This window comes from Mustela putorius, unplaced genomic scaffold (assembly GCF_011764305.1).
Source record: "Mustela putorius furo isolate JIRA1106 unplaced genomic scaffold, ASM1176430v1.1 tig00003869_pilon_pilon_pilon, whole genome shotgun sequence".
Taxonomy (NCBI): domain Eukaryota; kingdom Metazoa; phylum Chordata; class Mammalia; order Carnivora; family Mustelidae; genus Mustela; species Mustela putorius.
The window spans coordinates 17,955,021-17,974,549 of record NW_025422021.1 but is presented as its reverse complement, the minus strand read 5'-3'; the positions used below and the strand labels follow the sequence as shown (position 1 = coordinate 17,974,549).

At 37.7% G+C, this 19,529-nt stretch overlaps 1 long non-coding RNA gene across 3 annotated transcripts; it reads right to left on the bottom strand.

Annotated features, from left to right (window-relative positions):
* Positions 1-4,191: 4,191 nt before the first annotated feature.
* On the bottom strand, positions 4,192-12,430 carry LOC101676761. Of its 3 annotated transcripts, none has more exons than XR_001178060.2 (5): positions 12,358-12,430; positions 10,390-10,589; positions 9,234-9,635; positions 5,362-5,476; positions 4,192-4,278 (listed from the first exon to the last, which is right to left on the bottom strand). It is a non-coding gene; the product is annotated as an uncharacterized LOC101676761 (long non-coding RNA). The 3 variants fall into 3 exon arrangements; XR_006602553.1 differs by having other exon boundaries at positions 9,238-9,635; XR_006602554.1 differs by having other exon boundaries at positions 10,394-10,589.
* Between the last annotated feature and the right edge of the window lie 7,099 nt (positions 12,431-19,529).

Genomic DNA, 19,529 nt, shown 5'->3' with positions numbered 1-19,529 from the left:
AAGGATCAAAAGGAAACTACTGTCAAAATGAGTGAATAAATGGAGGCTCTCAGCAGAGATATGAGAAATATAAAAATAACCCAATGGGAATTTAGAATTTAGAAGCACAGTATCTGAAATAAAAGATTCACACACAGGGATCAACAGATAACTGGAGACAGCCAAAGAAAGGATCCATGCATTAAAAAAATGTTCAATAGATGGAGAAACCTGGGTGGCTCAGTCGTTAAGCTTTGGCCTTCGGCTCAGGTCATGATTCCAGAGTCCTGGGATCAAGCCCCATATCAGGCTCCCTACTAGGCGGGAAGCCTGCTTCTCCCTCTCCCACTTCCCCTGCTTGTGTTCCCTCTCTGGCTGTGTCTCTGTCAAATAAACAAAATCTTAAAAAAAAAAAAAAAAAAAGAAAGAAAGAAAAAGAAAATGTTCAATAGAAATGATCTAATGTGAAAAATAGAAATTAAAATGACAAGAAAACAGAAGAGCCTCAGTGATCTGTGATACACAAATCAAGTGATCTATTATGTGTAATGGGAGTTCCAAAAGAACTTCAGAGAGAAATGGGGATAGGAAAAAATATTTCAAGATACTAGAGCTGAGAATTTTCAAAATTTGCTAAAGAAAATAAATTACAAAGAGGTCAGCAAGTACAAAATAGGGCAACACAAACTGGGCCATATCTAGCCACGTACAGTCAAACTGCTGAAAACCAAAAGAAAAAAACAATGTACATTACAAAGAGACATACAACTCTTAAAAATCATGGCTTACATTTCAGTAGATTTAATGGAGGCCAGAATATAATGAAATTTTTAAGGTGATGACATTTTAAAACCAGTAACAAGTACTTCTACTTCTGGGATGATGGAGTATATGTACTTTCCCTATTCCTCCAAGTACAACTAAATACATATATATTTGAGGAGCTCTTAATTTAATCTGACTGGTACCATTATGAGAAGAGAAAATTTGGACACACACACACCAGACATATGCATACACAGAGGAAAGACTGATTAAGACAGCCATCAACAACTTAAGGAGAGCTCTCAGAAGAAACCAAATCTGCTGACACCTTGATCATAAATTTCTAGGCTCCACAAATTTAAGAAAATCAATGTCCATTGTTTAAGCCATCCAGTGTGTAGTACAGCCCTAGAAAACTAAGTTAGACAGCCCTAGAAAACTAAGACGATAAACAGATATAGTAGATGGACATACAGAAAGACAAAAAGAGTTGTGTGTGCATGTACATGTAAAATTCTAAGAAGACTCTGAAAGGCAGCAAGAAGGTCAACCTCAGGACCCAAGGGACAACATAGTGGGAGTTCTCTGGGAATTTTTCTTTTTTTTTTAATCGCAGACTTGTTGCTGAAGAAGGTGATAGCCAAGAAATGTCAGGAAGTACAGTCCAAAAAAACCAAAACAAAAAACAAAAACAAAAAAAAAAACAAACAAACCATGAACATCTCTCTAGTCAAAGGACAGGGAATAGGCAATCTAGTAAGACAGACAATTTTTAGACAACAACCCATCTACTCCAATAAAAAAACAAAGAAAAACTATGGCCACCCACTCTCTCCACCAGCAAAGGCTGAATGGAAAGCTAAATTTCCCCTTATTCCACTTGTCATTACCCTTGAGGTGTGGTGTCAGACAAGATCAAGTAAGAGTTGGGATTTTCATCTCCACCAGCTGGTAATGAGTCCCCTGACCGAAGAGTTAATGAAGACCACACAGCCTAGATCCCATACCCACCCAGCAGTAACAAAGCACTGCTCCTCCCAGGTGCCATTGCAGGCCTAGATTACAGTCAGGTCTCTCACTCATGGCTAATACGGCCATTCCCACCACAAAATCAGTGGACTCCACATGGGGAGCTAAGAGCTGAATGTTCAGCGAAAAGCAACAAAGCCCCCACTCTCTTGGGTATCAACAAAGACCAAGTGGGGAACCTGAACTTCTGCTTCCATCTGGAAGTACTGAGGCAACATCCCCTTCCCATTCCCTGATGCAGCAGTATCAGAAAAAAGTCAACCAAATCAGAATTTTACATGAAATCTGAAGTCTCAGAACATAACATGAAATGTACAGATTTCAACTGAAAATCTCCTCATATCAAAGACCAAGAAGATCCCAGGCTGAATAAAAAAAAAAAAAAAAAAATCAATGGATACTCAGATCTAAATGACAGAAATGTTAGAATTACCTGACATAATGAAACCTGGATGGTCAGTGGGGGTGGGAGGGTGGGAAGCAATATCAAAAGGTACATAGAGTATGATTCCATTTATATAACATTCTTGAAAAGACAAAGATAGGAATAAAGAACAGGTCTATGGCTGTTATAGGGGGTTAAGAAGAGAGTAAGGCCAGGAGAGAAGTGGGTATGGCTATAAAATGGCAGAATGAGGGATTCTTGTAATGATGAATATGTTCTGAGTCAGTGGGAGGCATTAAGACAAAATCTGAGGTTTCCTAGAGAAGCAGGAATCTGTCTCAAGATTGTAACATAGAAATATTGCCTGAATTTCCAGCCTGTTGATCTATACTATGGATTTTATGAAGAGTCACATGCTTTACCAACTGAACTAGTCAGGTGCCTTTTATACTACAGATTTTAGATTCAAGGCTACATCAACTCCTGCCTGAGCATCCAGATTTCCTACTAATTAGCCCTCTCAACCACATAAGAATCAATCTTTTTGTATATCCTATTGGTTCTGCTTCTCTGGTTCTTACTATATATATATATCTAATAAAATAATAATGGTGATATAGTGGGATCATAAAAAGTACTGAATAACCCAAAGAAGGCAGGGAATGAGAAAAAGAGGAACAAAGAACACATGATAAAGGCACCATGTCTCCTAGGCTCCTCAGTGCAGACTCATGTGAGTCTGTGAGCATGAAGCAGGCATGGCTGTAGGACTCTCAGGGTTGCTCCCTGACCCTGGCACCTAAGGTAGTCCTTAGGCCCAGCAGTCTCTCAGCCCATGGCTTTGGGGGTTATGGGTTTGGCACCCCACCCTCTACAATGCTTCATAGTCCTCATGTAGTTGGACAAGTCCAGTGGAATCTGGAGCACAGAATTGGCCTGTGAACCAGGACGTTTTTCAGATTCATACATAGAATAACTCTTTGCTATTGGAGCAAGCTGAACTACTCGGGACATGTGAGGCAGTGATGACAATAAAAAGCATAGCTCTGGGAGCAGCACCCCTACTTCATGTGATCACCTACTCATGAACAAAAAGAATTATATACAAGGCCTCAATTAGTCTTGGAGCTGACTTTTAACTGGGGATTGTTACTTGGATGGTCTGCTACCAAGAGCTCCTGTAATCCAGCTATTTATCTGATGCTTTATTTTCTAGAATTGTGACAACAATAATATATGATACTATCCATGTTCATCCAGATAAAAGAGACAGTCTGAAGTCCACAGCACTGTGGCTCAACAGAAACACCAAACAGTGGCTTGGTGGATTCGGTGTCATGATCCTGGAGGCACTGTATCTGGTAGGGTTCTGGTCAGAACCAGACCACTTGCTAATACATTGCTCTAGCCACAGGAGACCATCTAGGTGCATTGGATTTATACTCTAGGTATCCACTAGTGGAGATTATTAACCTTCTTCCAACCAAATAATAGGATGAACAGTTTTTACACATTGTCCATGGCAATTTGTGGGAAGAAAAGACAGACAAAACAAAAAAAATATGAATAGTAGAATATGAAATGGATAAATGAAGTTTATCTAGGATATTTTTTTTTTTTAAGTTTTTTTTTTTTTTTTTTTTAATTTTTTTATTTTTATAAACATATATTTTTATCCCCAGGGGTACAGGTCTGTGAATCACCAGGTTTACACACTTCACAGCACTCACCAAATCACATACCCTCCCCAATGTCCATAATCCCACCCCCTCCTCCCAAACCCCCTCCCCCCCGGCAACCCTCAGTTTGTTTTGTGAGATTAAGAGTCACTTATGGTTTGTCTCCCTCCCAATCCCATCTTGTTTCATTTATTCTTAAATTTTGAGGTAACATTCTCGGGTCTTACTGCCACATATTTAGCTTTAATTAAATAATCTGTTTCAATATACTAAAAAAAATCAAGAATAAGAAGATAAAGATTTACAGTATTTTTTACTGGAATTTAGTTCAACTATTTGCTAGCAAAACTCTTACCCTATCACAGAAACCAGGGACTTCAGGATTTGAGATGACCTTGAGAATCTAAGTTCATGCATTCTTCTGTTCATTGTAATTCTCCTCTGAAAAAATGGGGATTACATATATTTTGACACTTTAAAAAAATCCCATGTATTTAAGAATATACATCTAACTGGCGATCAGAAAAATGGACTTTCTTTTCAGGAAAAAATGAAAGCTGCTATGGAAAATTAGGGCTTATTGTTTTTACTTATAACCTTTACTTGCTGCCAAAAACCGTCATTTGGAAAACTATTCTCTCTCTATATATACATACACACACATTATATATATATATATTTACACATATATATATATAACTTTGAATAAGCAAAAAAATTATTTTGCCTACTATTAGAAAAAGAAACACTTGACAAAAAAAAAAATGGAAAACAAAGAGCAAGATTGTTGATAATTACATCAAATGCATAAGGCCTAAGCACTCCAAATGTAAAATGGAGCAGAGTAAGACCACTTTATGTTGTCTATAAAAATCTACTTTAAATGTATATACAAAGATATGCTAAAAGCAAAAGGACATAAGTGATATATCATATAAGCACAAATCAAAACAAAGTTAGAATGGCTTTAAGAATTACTAGATAAGATTTATTTCAGAGAAAAGAGTATTATATAAAGGATGAATACTAATGTCTTATAATGTTAAAGGTCCATATTCATAATTGAATTAGATGAAGGTGGTCAAAAGGCACAAACATCCAGTTATAAGATAAATAAGCCTGAAGATATAATGTACAGCATGATGACTAAGAGTGAACACTGATGTGTAGTATATCTGAAAGTCGCTAAGACAGTAGATCCTAAAAGTTCTCATCACAAGGAAAACATAATTTTTTTCTTTTATATATGAAATGATGAATGTTAACTAGACTCATTGTGGTAATCATTTCACAATACATGCAAATCAAATCATTAGGCTACATCTACCTTACATTTTTAGATTTTGCTGTGTGTCAATTATATTTCAATAAAACTGGGGGAAAAGGTTAATATTTCAAGGAGACATAGGATCCTAAATGTATATGCATTAAATAAAATATCTAAAGTCAAAACTAGCTTCAACAGTGTCACGTGCCTTATTACCTACTGGATGATCCATAAATCTGTATTTTTCTAACACCTACCTTAAATGAATAGGAATGGCTAGAGGAGGAGTCATTCGTGAGGTTCTTATTTCTTCTACCAATGTGGAACAACACATTGGCTAAACCTGGGTGCACACTTGGGGAGGAGAAGTTTCTGTTGAAATAAGTGGAAAGAATGTAAACTAATCATTGAGGGTAAAGGAATTAACAAAGGACTTACTCATACGGGAAAACTAAACACTAAACACTACTTTGGTCCCTGAAAAAGAAAACAGCAAAAAAGTAATTTTCTCTCTTAGCTTTGGCTCAGATGCCTGTAAGGATATACTTTTTCCTGCTGAGCTCCATCATTACTAAAACAAAACACCATGACGGGAAGACAGCATCATGCAAAACGGTTATTGGAAAGGCTTATGTCATACCATCTTATGCCATGAAAGAACAGAAATCCTCATGGCGTTTAAATGGAATAACACTAACACGGTATGTCACTTGGCTCTCAATTAACAGGCTATATTTACTACTGTGACCCCAAATGGGACTATATCTATGTGAATTTCTTTCCATAGGCCAAAACTCATGCACTTTATTCTGTATTAAAACTGAAGATTATTGTGTAACCATCAATTTTAATGAACTGTTTAGAAAAGGCAGAATGACAGGATGTCTTCTACTACTTGTCTAGTGTCTCATAGTGTTACACTTTTAAAGAAAAACTGAAAGAACATGTGGGTTCTTGAGATCAATCACTCTACCCTATTGGTATGATATACCAGAGATGCAATACCTGGAAATTTGGAGACTAGTTATGAAGGACATTCTGGTATGTACATAGTGTATGTATATACATGTATAAATATATGCAAGAACACATATACACACACTAATTTTCCATATGACCTTGTCCTGGAAAATATGGCACTTCTGGTTATAAGATATGTTTCCCAATTACACATGAACAATTAGCACACAGTGGGCACAACAAACATGATGTAAAAAAACAGGTAGTTCCATATCAACAGAGCTTTAGGGAGATAAAGAACGGGCCTAGAATATTTAGATAAATGGAATTTGCTTTAATTAAGAGAGTTACCAGAGAAAAAAGATCTTGGAAAAAAAGGTGGCTGGGGGAATATTCAAATTCCATGAAGCAGACACAAGACTGACTGCAAGCTGTTTGTTCTGATAATACAATTTTAACTAAATAGTTTTTGCAAAGGAAACAAAGTTAAGACAGCATGCTCATACACAACAGTTAGAAAAAGCTTTATATCATAACACAGGCAGGAATTTTGGATATATTACTTAAACAGACACAAACATAAGCAATCCCATTGGCCTGGCATACAACTACCAAAACACTAGTCCATTTATGGAAAGTATACAGATCCCCTTAATAATATGTTTCCAAATGGGGAGTATATTTTATGTCAGTCTTGTTAACATCTCTGGCAATATCATAGATCAGAATAAGACAACCCAATTGTACAATTTGTGAGTATAGACAAATTTTAAATTTTACATGAATACACCCACGAGATAGTTAGAAGCCTCTCTTAAGAGCCTCCTTCCATGTGAAACCCATCTTGTTATAATCCTGTGTGCTGAGGACCCTATCTTCACACAGAATACCTAGAACTTCATATCTCACTGAGACCTGCAATAATAAGATTTTTTTTGTGAACAAAAAGTGTTCAAGACCTGTGAGTCCTTGTAACAATTGAACAATTAAGTTGATTATGTGTAATTAATTCACTTGTGTAATACACTATCAATTTCTCAAAAATTAATAGAAAAATACAAAGATCCAGATGAAGTGGAACAATGCTACCAACTTTGCCAAACTGACATTTAGAGAACACTATTCAATACTAGGTAAACAAGTATTCTTTTAAAGTATACACAGAACATTCATCAAAATAGACCATATTCTGGTTTATAAAAAAATCAAAATAAATTTGAGAAGATTAAATAAATACAAAGTATGTTATCTGAACAAAACAAAAGTAAACTTAAAGATATCTGGAACATTCCTAAATATTTGGAAATTAAAACATATACTTTGAAAGAACTCATAGTTTAATGATAAATCATAAAGCAAATTATAAAACACTTTGAACTGAATGAAAAAAAAAAACACCACATACAAAGATATGAGGTACACAATTACATTGTTCCTTACAGGGACATTTACAGCATTAAATTAAATGATCATTTAAGAAAGAAGAAATATTTCAAAGCAGTAATTTAAGTTTCAACTTAAAAAAATTGAAAAATAAAAATCAAACAAAATCCAAAGTAACTAGAAGTAAGGAAATAATAATGACATGAGCAGAAATCAATGAAATATAAAATGAAGTGGAAAACAAACAAACAAACAAAATAAAGAAAACCAATGAATTCAAAAGCTGGTTCTTTGAAAAATACAATAGTGAATAAAATAAATTGATTAAAAAATACAAATTACTGATATCAGGAATGAAATAGGGACTTTACCGCACACATTAACTGATGTCCGTAGGTCTTAATCTCTAAACCTATGAAGATATTGCCTTATATGGCAAAAGGGACTTTGCTGATGTTATTAAGTTAAGGATCTTTATTTTCTCTGTGGGCCCAATGGAATTACAAGAGTCCTTTTGAGAGGAAGGCATGAGGTTCACAGTGAGAGAAGGCAATGTGATGACTAAGACAGAAATCAGTAAACTAGATTCGACAGGGGTATACTGCTAGGTTTGAAGACGGAGGAAGTGGCTTGAGCAAGGAATACAGGGAACCTCTAGAATCTGGACAAGGTAAGGAAAGGATGCTACCTTAGAACCTCCAGAAGGAACCGACATTGTCAACATCTTGACTTTAGCACAGTGACACCATCCTTGGAATGCTGACCTCCAGAATTATAAAATAATAAATTTGTGTTATTATCAGCTACTAAATTTCTGATAATATATTATAGCACTAATAGGAAACTAACGAGGTTAGTAGACTTTTCAACTAATGGTGCTGAGTTGTATAACCATATGCAAAAAGCAAACCTCATATCTTATCCCACACCATTATAAACACTGGATATGAATGAATAATAAAGTTAAATGTAAGAGCTAAAGCCATACTTCTGGAGGAAAAAACAAAAGCCAGGAGAAAATTGCATTAGGCAAATATTTCTTACAAAATTATGAACCAGGGGCGCCTGGGTGGCTCAGTCAGTTTAGCATCTGCCTTCAGCTCAGATCATGATCTCTGGGGTCCTGGGATGGATCCTGCATCGAGTTCCCTGCTCTGCGGGGAGTCTGCTGCCCCCCCCCCAACACTTCTGCTCTCTCTTTCTCAAAAATAAATAAAATTATGAACCAAAACATATGTATATATACATAAACCGGGCTTCTCCAACATATTTTGCTCTTTAAAATATACTGTTTAAGAAATGAAACAGCAATCCACAGATTTGCAGAAGATACCTACAAAACATATATCTCATAAATAACTTGGATTTACAACATATTGAGTAGACAGACTCACTTAACAATATACAGATAGGCAAAATCTTTTAACAGATACTTTACCAAAGAAGGATGAAATGTAATAGCAAATAATCACATGAAAAAAAAAAATGCTGAACACCACATTACTAGGGAAATACAAGATAAAAACATTAGCACACCCCAGATAGGAGAACTGATCAAACAAACCAAAGCCACATGCGTAGGCGCACACAAACATTGCACGCACAGAAGGGACGGTACCAAGCACGAGTCACGAGGCACGAGGCAGAGCAAAGCAGCTCTTCCATGCTGTTGATGGGAATCCTTGGTTCCAAAGTGGCTCTCTTACACAGAAGGCAGGAAGAGAGCGAGGGAAGAGGCCGGCCGCCCCAGCTCGGAGGGGGCCCGTCTCACCAACAGGGAGCTTACCTACCAGGCTTGTCTAGATTGGCCGCCGCAAGACGAGTGGGTCTCCGCACCCGCCGCCAGAATCTTCAAAGTTTATATAGAGGCCTTAACTGGGTTGAGTAACGTATCCCATCCAGATGGTCTCAGCAACACCTTACTCTCTCAAGGATGCGTCCTTGGAACAGCTCCTTATGCAGAAATGGTGGGTGGGCGGAACATTCCAAAGCTGGAGGAGTGAGGTAGGGTGGGGGCCTGAGGAGCTTCCCGGTGCCCAGATCTAACCGGCGGGTCAGTTGGTGGTGATGTCCTTTCAGTGACCTCCTGGAACACAACGGCCCGTGACTGGCTCTGACAGTCTGAGATGCCCCTCCTCTGAAATGTGCCTGGAGCAGTCAGCAAGGGGTTTCCTTAGCAGGAAGGGGGCTAATTGGAAGCAGACACCACAGTAGTAATACAGGCACATGCAAGAGAAAACATGGATTAAGATAATCATTCCCAAAATAAGCAACATTTTTTCTACCAAGAGCCCCATGATATGAACCATTGAGTTATTAAGTTCCTCCAGACTGGGGGTGGGATCCCTCAAGGTGGTCACGTGTGTCTTATGTGATTTAATTAAGTTGACACCTTAGCAGACTCATCATTATGAACATACAGATTTTTATCTGAATAATGGCACAGGTGCTTCCTAGCAAGACAGAAATGCAGTTCAATTCTATTTTGGAAGGACAGCTTTTCTCATTAGGAAGATTCCAGTGTTCAGTAAAGTTAAGTTTTGTTGGCTATGATTTAAGGCTTTCTGGATGCATTTAGTAAGGACTCCCATGCATTGTATAAGGTCCGCCAGACCAATGGAGAGAATAAAGATGCTGGCCAAATGATCTATCAGTGGAAAACAGAATGTGCCCACTTGGCCTTAAGGAGACAGAGGTTGGCAGATGTAGCAATTTGAACTGCATGTGCAACCCATATATATGTTCACTGAGGGAGGCAGCACGGTCAGCCATGAGGAAATGCACTGGGGGTTGGTAATGTCAGACCAGAATCCCCCAATTCTCCCTTTTCAATGTTCCATTCCAGATGTAGGTTTTCATCAGGTCTGGCTTGCAGCAGGGCAATAGGACACCAATGGAGATTGGGTAGCTACCCCCTCACCCAGAGCCGTAGAGTAACTCACCCACCCAAATGGGACATCCGGTTGCAAATTCCAGTAGAAAATGCTGTTTTCGGGTGTGACAGGCTTTAGCATTCTCAGCAGCACAGCACGTGATCCACAATGAGAGTCGGGGAAATGGCTTTTTCCTGTGACTTCTGTACCTTCGCGGTATTCGGTACCTCGGCAGGGGTCCCCAATCCAAACATGTGGGACCACAGGCCCTATTGGTTGATCACTGAAATGTTCAAAAGCCTGGAAAAGTTCCTTAGTCTACCCACTAGAGCTGGTTTTATCTGTTTGTAATGTAATCTGCTGCCTTAATATTTCATTCTTCCTCTCTACCAGCTCTCCTACTTGTGAGTTATAGTGCAACTAGAAGCTCCATTCAGTGTTATGTATTTTAGTCTGGCAGTTCCCGACCTTTGAAATGTGATTCCCAGTCCCTGTCTATTGTCTATTTAATGAGAGTATCCAGACATGGTACTCAGCTTCTCTAATCCCCTCATGGTGGCAGCTTGGTTTGTGTAGTAACAGAGGAAAGCTTTCCAGGTATTCTTGGAACACTCACTTCAGGGTGGGTCAACAGAACATATTCTCAACCCACCTTTTGATAGAGAGTTTTTACTGTGAAATGCTATTCCTTCCCGAGATGCTCTACTTGGAGGAGTGTTGTTATGTAGATTGCCAGAAACCATTGCTCTGCGGGGGTATATTGGGGTGCTGTCCCTTTTTTGAACTAGAGCCCACATCCCACCAATACTTTTCCCTTTTGTTTTCTCTGCCACAGTGTCCAACCCATATCTTACGGAATTACAGATACACCTAATTCAAACTGTAGCCCTTCTTGGAAAATGCTTAGAGTTTTAGTCTACTTTGCTAATATATTTATATTTTCAAAGGTGGCTTGCTGCTCTGATCCCCAGTCCCACATGTCCCTTTTACCAGCTGGGATAAGGAATAGAGGCACTTTGCCAGGTGGGCCATTCATCCTTCCCAAACCCTACAAAGACTTAACACCTCTTTCGTTTTCTTAAGGATTGGATAGGCTCATACCTTATCAATCACAGATTCTAGAATAATGCACATCCTACCTGACCAAGTGACTCCTAAAAACTTTACAGCAGTCCCTAAGCCTTCAATTCTCTGTAGGTTCACCACAGAAATCCCTTGTAAATGTTCCAGCAAAACCTACAGAGTATCCCACATGAGAGTCAAGTCTTCACATGTTAACACTGTATCATCAAGGTAATGAGCCCATTTTTGATAGAGGAAAGGAGAATGGTGACCGATCGAGAGCTACCATCATGTGACATATTGTGGGGCTGTGCAGTAACCTTGGCTATGGACTTGAAAGATCCTTTGCTGCCCTTCCCACATGAAGGAAAACTGATCTTGTGACTCAGCGCCTGGAAGTATACTGAAAAATGCATCTGAATAGTACAGCATGATATACTCCCAGGACTGTAGCGAAGATGTCTAAGATGGTGGCAACGTGGGGCACAACCACATGGATGGTGGCATACCTTATTCAGTTCTCAGTAATCCACGATCAACTACCATGAGCCATCTAGCTTTTTTGGCCATACCCGGCTGTTGAAAGCATTATGGCAGGGTATACAATACCCACTTGGTGCAGTTCTTAGATAGTTTCTCCTATTTCCTTATGCCCCCCCCCAGACAATTTATATCATTTGACAGTTACTACTCTGTGGGGGCCACATGCATACTGATCCCCAGTTGGCATTTTACCTTATGTCTGGTCTGGTTATTTTAACCTGGAGGTAGAATTCACTGTTAGAATTTTCCAGAGTTTGATCTTGTGGAATATCAGTGCCCAATATATTCTCAGGTATCAGAAAAATTAAAAACACATTCTTGTGGGGGGAGAACACCCAATATGAAGTGCCAGAGAAAACTTCCTGATCATAACCTTTTGCCCTCTGTAACCACCAATGGTTCTGAGGAGGGGAGAAAACTTCTGAGAGTTACCATGGAAGTCAGTATAGTAGTCCTCCCTTATCCATGGTTTTGCTTTCTGTGGTTTCAGGTATCTGTGGTCAACCATGAACTAGAAGCAAGGGCTACTCCTGAGGAATTGCCAGGTCAATAGGTGACCTCATACTAGGTCACGTCACAATGCCTACATTATTCATCCCACTTCATCTTTTCACTTAGGCATTTTATCATCTTATATCATCACATGAAGAAGAAAAAGAAGAAGAAGAAGAAGAAGAAGAAGAAGAAGAAGAAGAAGAAAAAGAAAAAGAAGAAGAAGAAGAAGAAGGGGAAGAGGAGGAGGAGGAGGAAGAAGAAGGAGGAGGAGAAGAATTAAAAGGGTGAGTAGAGTATAGTAAGGTATTTTGAGAGAAAGGGAAGTCTTACATAGCTTTTATTACAGTATATTGCTGTAATTATTCTATTTTTGCAGTCGTTCTTATTGTCAATCTCTTACTGTGCCTAATTTATAAATTATACTTGATCATCGGTATGTATGTATGTATGTATATATAGGAAAATAGTATATAGGTGGTTCAGTACTATCTGTGGTCTCAGTACTGTCCCCTTGGGGTCTTGAAAATGTTTCTACAGGACCAGTAAATAGGTCAATATGAGGACACCAAGAGACTCCAATGGCCCTCACCTGGAGGTAATCTTGGCTTGTATCCTATACTTGGGACATGAGAGGAACCCACCCCAAACAAGACAATATCCCTGAGGCCTTGCTGGTTTTAGCAGGGCTCAGGTATGACAGAAACAGGTGAAGCAGGTATGAACTGTTGTTCAGGCTTTAAGGTTTTCAACAGGACGACTGACACAGTGCTGGTTTATCGGTCTATATGTTCAGGTGGGATCTCAGCTGCAATGAGGTCAAACCACTTTGTAACCTGCTTCCAGGTTATTTTTATTAGACACTTTACAGCTCACTGGGATAACTTTTTGGCTTTCAGAGCTCCCTCTCTGTCTCAAGTATTTTCCACAACCCATTCTCATTCCTGAGATTTGTCAGTTTCCCCCAAATCAGAAATAGATTGTTCAATGTCATAAATGTCTTGTCTCATGATTGAGCTCAGCATGGATATTGGCACTGGTTAGTAATTGCTGGGGTGGACTAGAGTATCTTACAGTGACTGTGGACCCATCAGGACCTTCCAAGACTGGGGCATAGATCATTTCCAACCCCCTTGTTGTATCTTCTTTCTAGATCTCCAGGGACACGAATGCCCATAGACATCTCCTTTATTGGCTCAAGCCTCCCCGCAGGTTAGAATGATCTGATCTATAAGGTAGTGAGTGCTTTGAACCCCTTTAGTGCCACACAAATGCTGCCAGCGGTCCAGGTGTGTGGTGATGTTATTCATTTTCTCTGCCTGCTGTCACTCGGAGAAATACCAGTGCCACCTCCCTCACTCCCTGTTCCCCACCCCAATCCTGCAGCCCCACTAACCACGTGTGGCTACTTTACTTGGCCTTTTGCCAGAATGTGAGAGCTAGCTCAGTAAGCTCAGTGAAAGTACATTATCTCATAAATGTGTCCTAAATTAGGGGCTGCTCCACTGGCTAGTGCTGCTGCTGCTGTATCTTTACTTTCCTTTGTATTAGAGGTCAGACAGTGCAGGGCATTTCATGTGTTTCACTGACAATCACAACATCCTCTTCACATCTACCCCTTCCCAGGAATTCCACTTCATAGCATCCCTTTGGGCTTTGGCCCAAGAACCTGGATTTTAATCCTGGGCGGTTTGTTCTCCGAGCTTTGCAAAATGGCAGGTTAAGATCTTTAACTTATTATTCTGTTCTCCCACCTTGTCAGCCAACCCCAAGGCTAGCAGAGTAGTGAATACTACACTTCTCTAACCTCAGCTCTTCTTTCAACTTTCTAACTCAAACTTCAGCTTCTAGTTGGGCATCAGTGGCCAAACTGCCCATAGGAGAAGTGCTGCCCACTTCAGCGGCCATTTGCTTTTTCTTCTCTGTCACAGTGTGCTACGTCTAGGTCCTCGAACAAATACATTTAAAACAGCTGGCTTTTTCAGGCATCACATACTCGTGCCATGGTCCACAAGCATCTAACATATGGGTCACCCCTCCCTATATAGAGGTAAGTGGCTAATTTGGGATTTACCCAAGGATGCCTCTCCCCCGTGATCTTTTTCTTCAGTCTTAGTAGCTGGCTTACCCATTCTTGGTTTGCAACTGGTCCCTACACAAGGAGGGCAAAGAGAGACCAAAGAGAGGTAAGCCACTCTACAGTGGTAGGTGACAGTTTTAATAAGCAAGGGACCTTATATATGAAACTTGTCTTGAGAAGATGTGAAAAAAGTAGATGTTCTCACCTACCTATTAAAATCTTAGAGATTTATATAAGGGCCTTAGCTGGATTGAGTCACACAATCTGTCCAGAGTATTTTAACACCACCACACTGTCTCAAGGCTATGTCCTCGGAACAGCTGCTAGTCTGGGAATGGTGGGCAGAACATACATTTGAAGGACACAGGAGGAGGTGAAGAGCCTTTAGTTGCCCGAGTCCAGCTCTCATTTCAACCAGTGTCACATTCTCTTGAGGACCTTCTCCAACAGGAGTACAAAATGGTACAGCTACCTTAGTAAACAGTTTGCTTTGTTTCTTATAAAGTTATTTGTGCACTTACACAATTCATCAATGCAAACCCTAGCTAATTGTGTCATTTGGAAAATGAAAATAATTATGTGTCAAATATTTGCACTTGAATGTTTAAAACAACCTTATTTCTAATGGTTCCAAAGTGAGGGGGAAAAAAAACCCTAAGATATCCATTAACTGGCCCATAGTCAAACAAATCATAAAATATCCATATAATGAGATGCAATGAATATTATTCAGCAATGAAAATGAATAAACTATGAATTTCAAAATGAATGAATTTTGAAAGCATTATTTTAAGTAAAAGATGCCAGACATGAAACACTACACAATTTGTAACTTCGTTTATATAAAATTTTAGAATAGGCAAAGCTATTATAACAGAAAGCAGATTAGGGTTTGGCAGAGACTCTGGGTAGGGAGAAGTGTTACCATAAAAGGGACATGTGGGAGATGTTTGGGATGATGGACATATTCCATATCATGGTTTGGGTGATGGTTACATGATTGTATATATTTGCTAAAACTCATTGAACTACATACTCAACAACTAACACACTCAACAACACAAATAAATCTCTAAAATATGTTGAACAAATGAAAATCAAACACAAAAGAGTATATCCTCTATAAATTCTATTTATGTGGTGTTCAAAAAGAAAGGCTAATGACTTATAGTTTTAAAAAAAATGACTATTTATGTGGACATTAATTGACTGGAGTCCTATACCAAAGTATTTTCTGGGGTGATAGGAATTTTTTTTTTGTATTTTTACTCATGTGGTAGTTACTATGGTGTATATATTTATCATAACTCATCAAATTATTCACTTTAAAAAATTTGTTGTTGTATGTAAATTTTTCCTCAGTAAGAAAGAAAGAATGATTTCCCCCATTTGGACTGAAAATAAAGTGTGAAATTTGGCACATTCTTATGGTTTCTTACCATGCCATTTATTTCAGGAGTTATCAAAACACTCAGTTATTTCATGCTTTGCACTTTCCAGATGTCGCAAAAAGAAAGTCACCTAGATGAACATGCTAGACCAAAAATCTACAACTTTTTCAAATTCCTTTTTTAACTCCTAAGGTAAAATTATTCTAAAATTTCCCTGACCCTGGAGTGGTCTTCTCTGAGAACTAGGCACATCCTATTTGAAAACAACATAAATATGCAGAAATATTGTTTCTGCCTTAGTCTTTCTGTGAACTGGATGAAGCCTCACACCATTTGCGGTAAAAGAGGGGCTTGGTATCTATTTGGAAACTGCAATTAAATTGGGTCCACCCTTAGAAGATTTTGATCATTTCTACAAACTCTTATTTAACAAATGTCCACTATAACCTGCTACATTCTCTCTCTCTCTCTCTCTCTCTCTCTATATATATATATATATATATATATACACACACAATGTATATTGAATATATTTTCAATTATTTAATTCTTTGTTAGTTTAAAAGTAAGAGTTTACATTTATAAACCTGTTAGCATTGGCAACTATGTTAGTCCATAATGTAGTTGTGAAGAATCACAAATCAAACTGGTTTAAAGAAAAAATAATTATTGGCTCAGTTAACTGAAAAGCATATAGTATAGTTTCAAAAATGATAACAATAGTCATTCAAATATTATCATCAAGACTAGATATCCATCTGCATCTCTCAGCCCAGCTCTCTTCCACATTGTTATTATTTCCCAGACAGTTCTCTCCCTGTGGTGGCCCCCAGAAGACTGATGTCTATACCTGGGTAGTTCATGTAAAAAGTATACCAGTTTCTCTTTCTTAATAGTTCCAGCAAAATTCCCTGAAATGACTGCCATCGATCTGGCTTGGGTAAATCTCTGAACCAATTACCGTGGAGAGGGAAAAAAAAAAAAAAATCTATTCCTGGCCAAGGGGAAATTCATGTGGTCATTGCTAGAATTGTGGTATGGTTAATATGTCACAACTAGATGATCTGAGTGTTAGAGAGCTGTGATTTTCAAAAAGTAAATCAATATCCTTCTAAGGAAAGTTTGAGATTAGAGGCTAGTCAATCCACAAATGCAACAAACAGAACTAAAATCCAACAAACACAATCTATCCTCCGTAGTAATTGAATAGGATGCTTAAATAAATCCTTTGCAGAGTTGTTGCTTAAGAAATATTTGTTCATGGAATGAAGTACTTGAACACTTTTTCTTGTAAAGTCATGTTACTGTTAAAACTGAAACGGTTTCTCTCAAGATAAGCTAATCTTCTTAAACTTTAAAAAGTTCTTCTGGCTCTGGAGATTTCTAACAGAGAACTATGAAAATTTCTCCTTAATTATTTGCCTTTTGCTTTCATATTTTTCTTCCACTGATATATTCTTGTTGTATTTCTGGTAATTAATGCCAATACTAACTTCCTTGTTCCAGTATGGTTTAGAGGGCAGGGTTAGAATAAAGCCATAGAAGTTCCCCACTATGTTTATCAAAAGATCAATGATTTAAAAACTTACTGGTACAGTATATACATACTACATATATTGTATTATTGTATATTAATGGTTGTACATGTTAATTGTACATGGTAATATTATTTTATATATTAATGGAAGAAAAAAATATACTGAATCATGCCTACTCTCTTGGTTCCTTTTGTTATCAGAAGTAAAGCTTTGCCAAAATACTGATCAGAATTAGGAGAATAATGGGATTTTTCCTCTATAAAGATAGTCAAATTACTTTATTATCCAGTTGATTACTTCATTATCACAAATGTCCAACTGACCAGGCAAATATTTTAAAAATCAGTAGTTTTTGATTTTTTGAAAATTGGAATTTGAAATCGGAATTCAAGTATACCTACCTTCAAGTATGACCTGTGTTTGGCTTAAGCCAATCATGATACCATCTCTTCTGCCTGAAGAACTGAGCATATGATCTAAATCAGACTGGTGATATTTTAATCCACCAGAAGAGCAAAAAGCTTTCTCCTGGCAGATAAGGAGGGAAGCTTTGCCTAAGTCCCAGGAATAAAGTGCACAACACAGGGAAAATAGTCAATGATACTGTAATAACTTTGTTTGATAACAGATGCTAGCTACACTTGTGGTGAGCATAGCATAGAGTATAGAGCTCTGGAATCACTATGTTCACATCTGAGACTAATGTAACATTGTGTGTCGACATCCTTAAATATAAATAAATAAATAAATAAATAAATGGAAGAAAGATAATAAATTAAGTGTGCAGACAAGGATAAGAAACAAATAAGACTATCAAAATATGTTTTTAAAACAATGTACTTTGACGAATGAACCTACAGGCTCCTCTCCAAAACTGTCTATCTGAAAAACGCTATGGCCAAAGACTTTCAACAATTTCTGGAAGAAACAAAAAATGATTTTAGCATTTTAAAAACCCATGTTTCTTATAATATTATGGTTACGAAGCTATAATAAATATTTAATAGATTTGAGTACCATCAAATTTCAAAAAAAAAGAGAGAGAGAGAGAGATAGAAGGCTTTGCTACCGCTGTCCTTTGCTTTATGGCTATAAGGAAAGATCATGCTGGAAAATGGTGTCAACGGTGGTTAAGGTGGGTAAAAAAGCAAGGAGTTCCTTATGTAAGTTCAAAGATCAAACCTCTCTTGACGCAATATTAATTATACAAGCATTTGTTTTGAAGAATCAATAAATCGCTTTTAATGTTTCAACGAAACTGAGAGGACTTTTTGTGACTTGCAACTTAAAATATACTAATAGATTCATATTAATATCTAGCAGCAATTACTTACTAATAATTTAAAAAAGAAATCAAAGGCAATCAAGGATATTGAACAATATGTCAGGGAAACTGAGTTGTTATCTCTTATTTTCAAATAACAAGCTGTTGGATTTTTCTAGGCTTTTTATCTTTTAAGGAGTAACATAGAACTGAAATCCTGTCCTGTAGTTTTTTAAGGTCAAATGATATAGCATACATAAAAAAGACTTTATGATATCCAAAGGATTATCAAAATTCAATTGGCTATGGTGTCAATGCTAATGAAAGTCTAACGCAAATGTATTAAAAGCACATAGACCGTTTGGATTTGTCTGACTATATATCATTCTTGATACGCACGCAGTGAAGGACAAATTTAGTCCACGTCTCCATTGACAAGAAAAAGTTGAAAATCAGGTCAGTTCCCCAGATTATTCTAACAGCAAATTTACCTGCTCAGGGACTGACCTGATTCCCTTCACTTCACTGGTCAGTTACCTCCTTTAAGTGTGTTGCTGTATGAGTAGAGATGCCTTATCACTATGTCTCATACAAAGAGGATGAGGAGGCACAGTACTTTCTCTTCTCTTGACCTTCACCCTCTCTGGGTTGCCAGACTCATGATGGTATATTGCTAATCCCACAGCAACTATAAATAATATAAATAAATATATAAAATATAATATTAAATATAAATAAAAAATATAAATTCACATATAAAGAAAGACTGAAAGGAAATATGAAACCAGCTAAGAGTTTTAAAAATCTAGTATTTAATCCCAGAAAATCTTAAAACTACC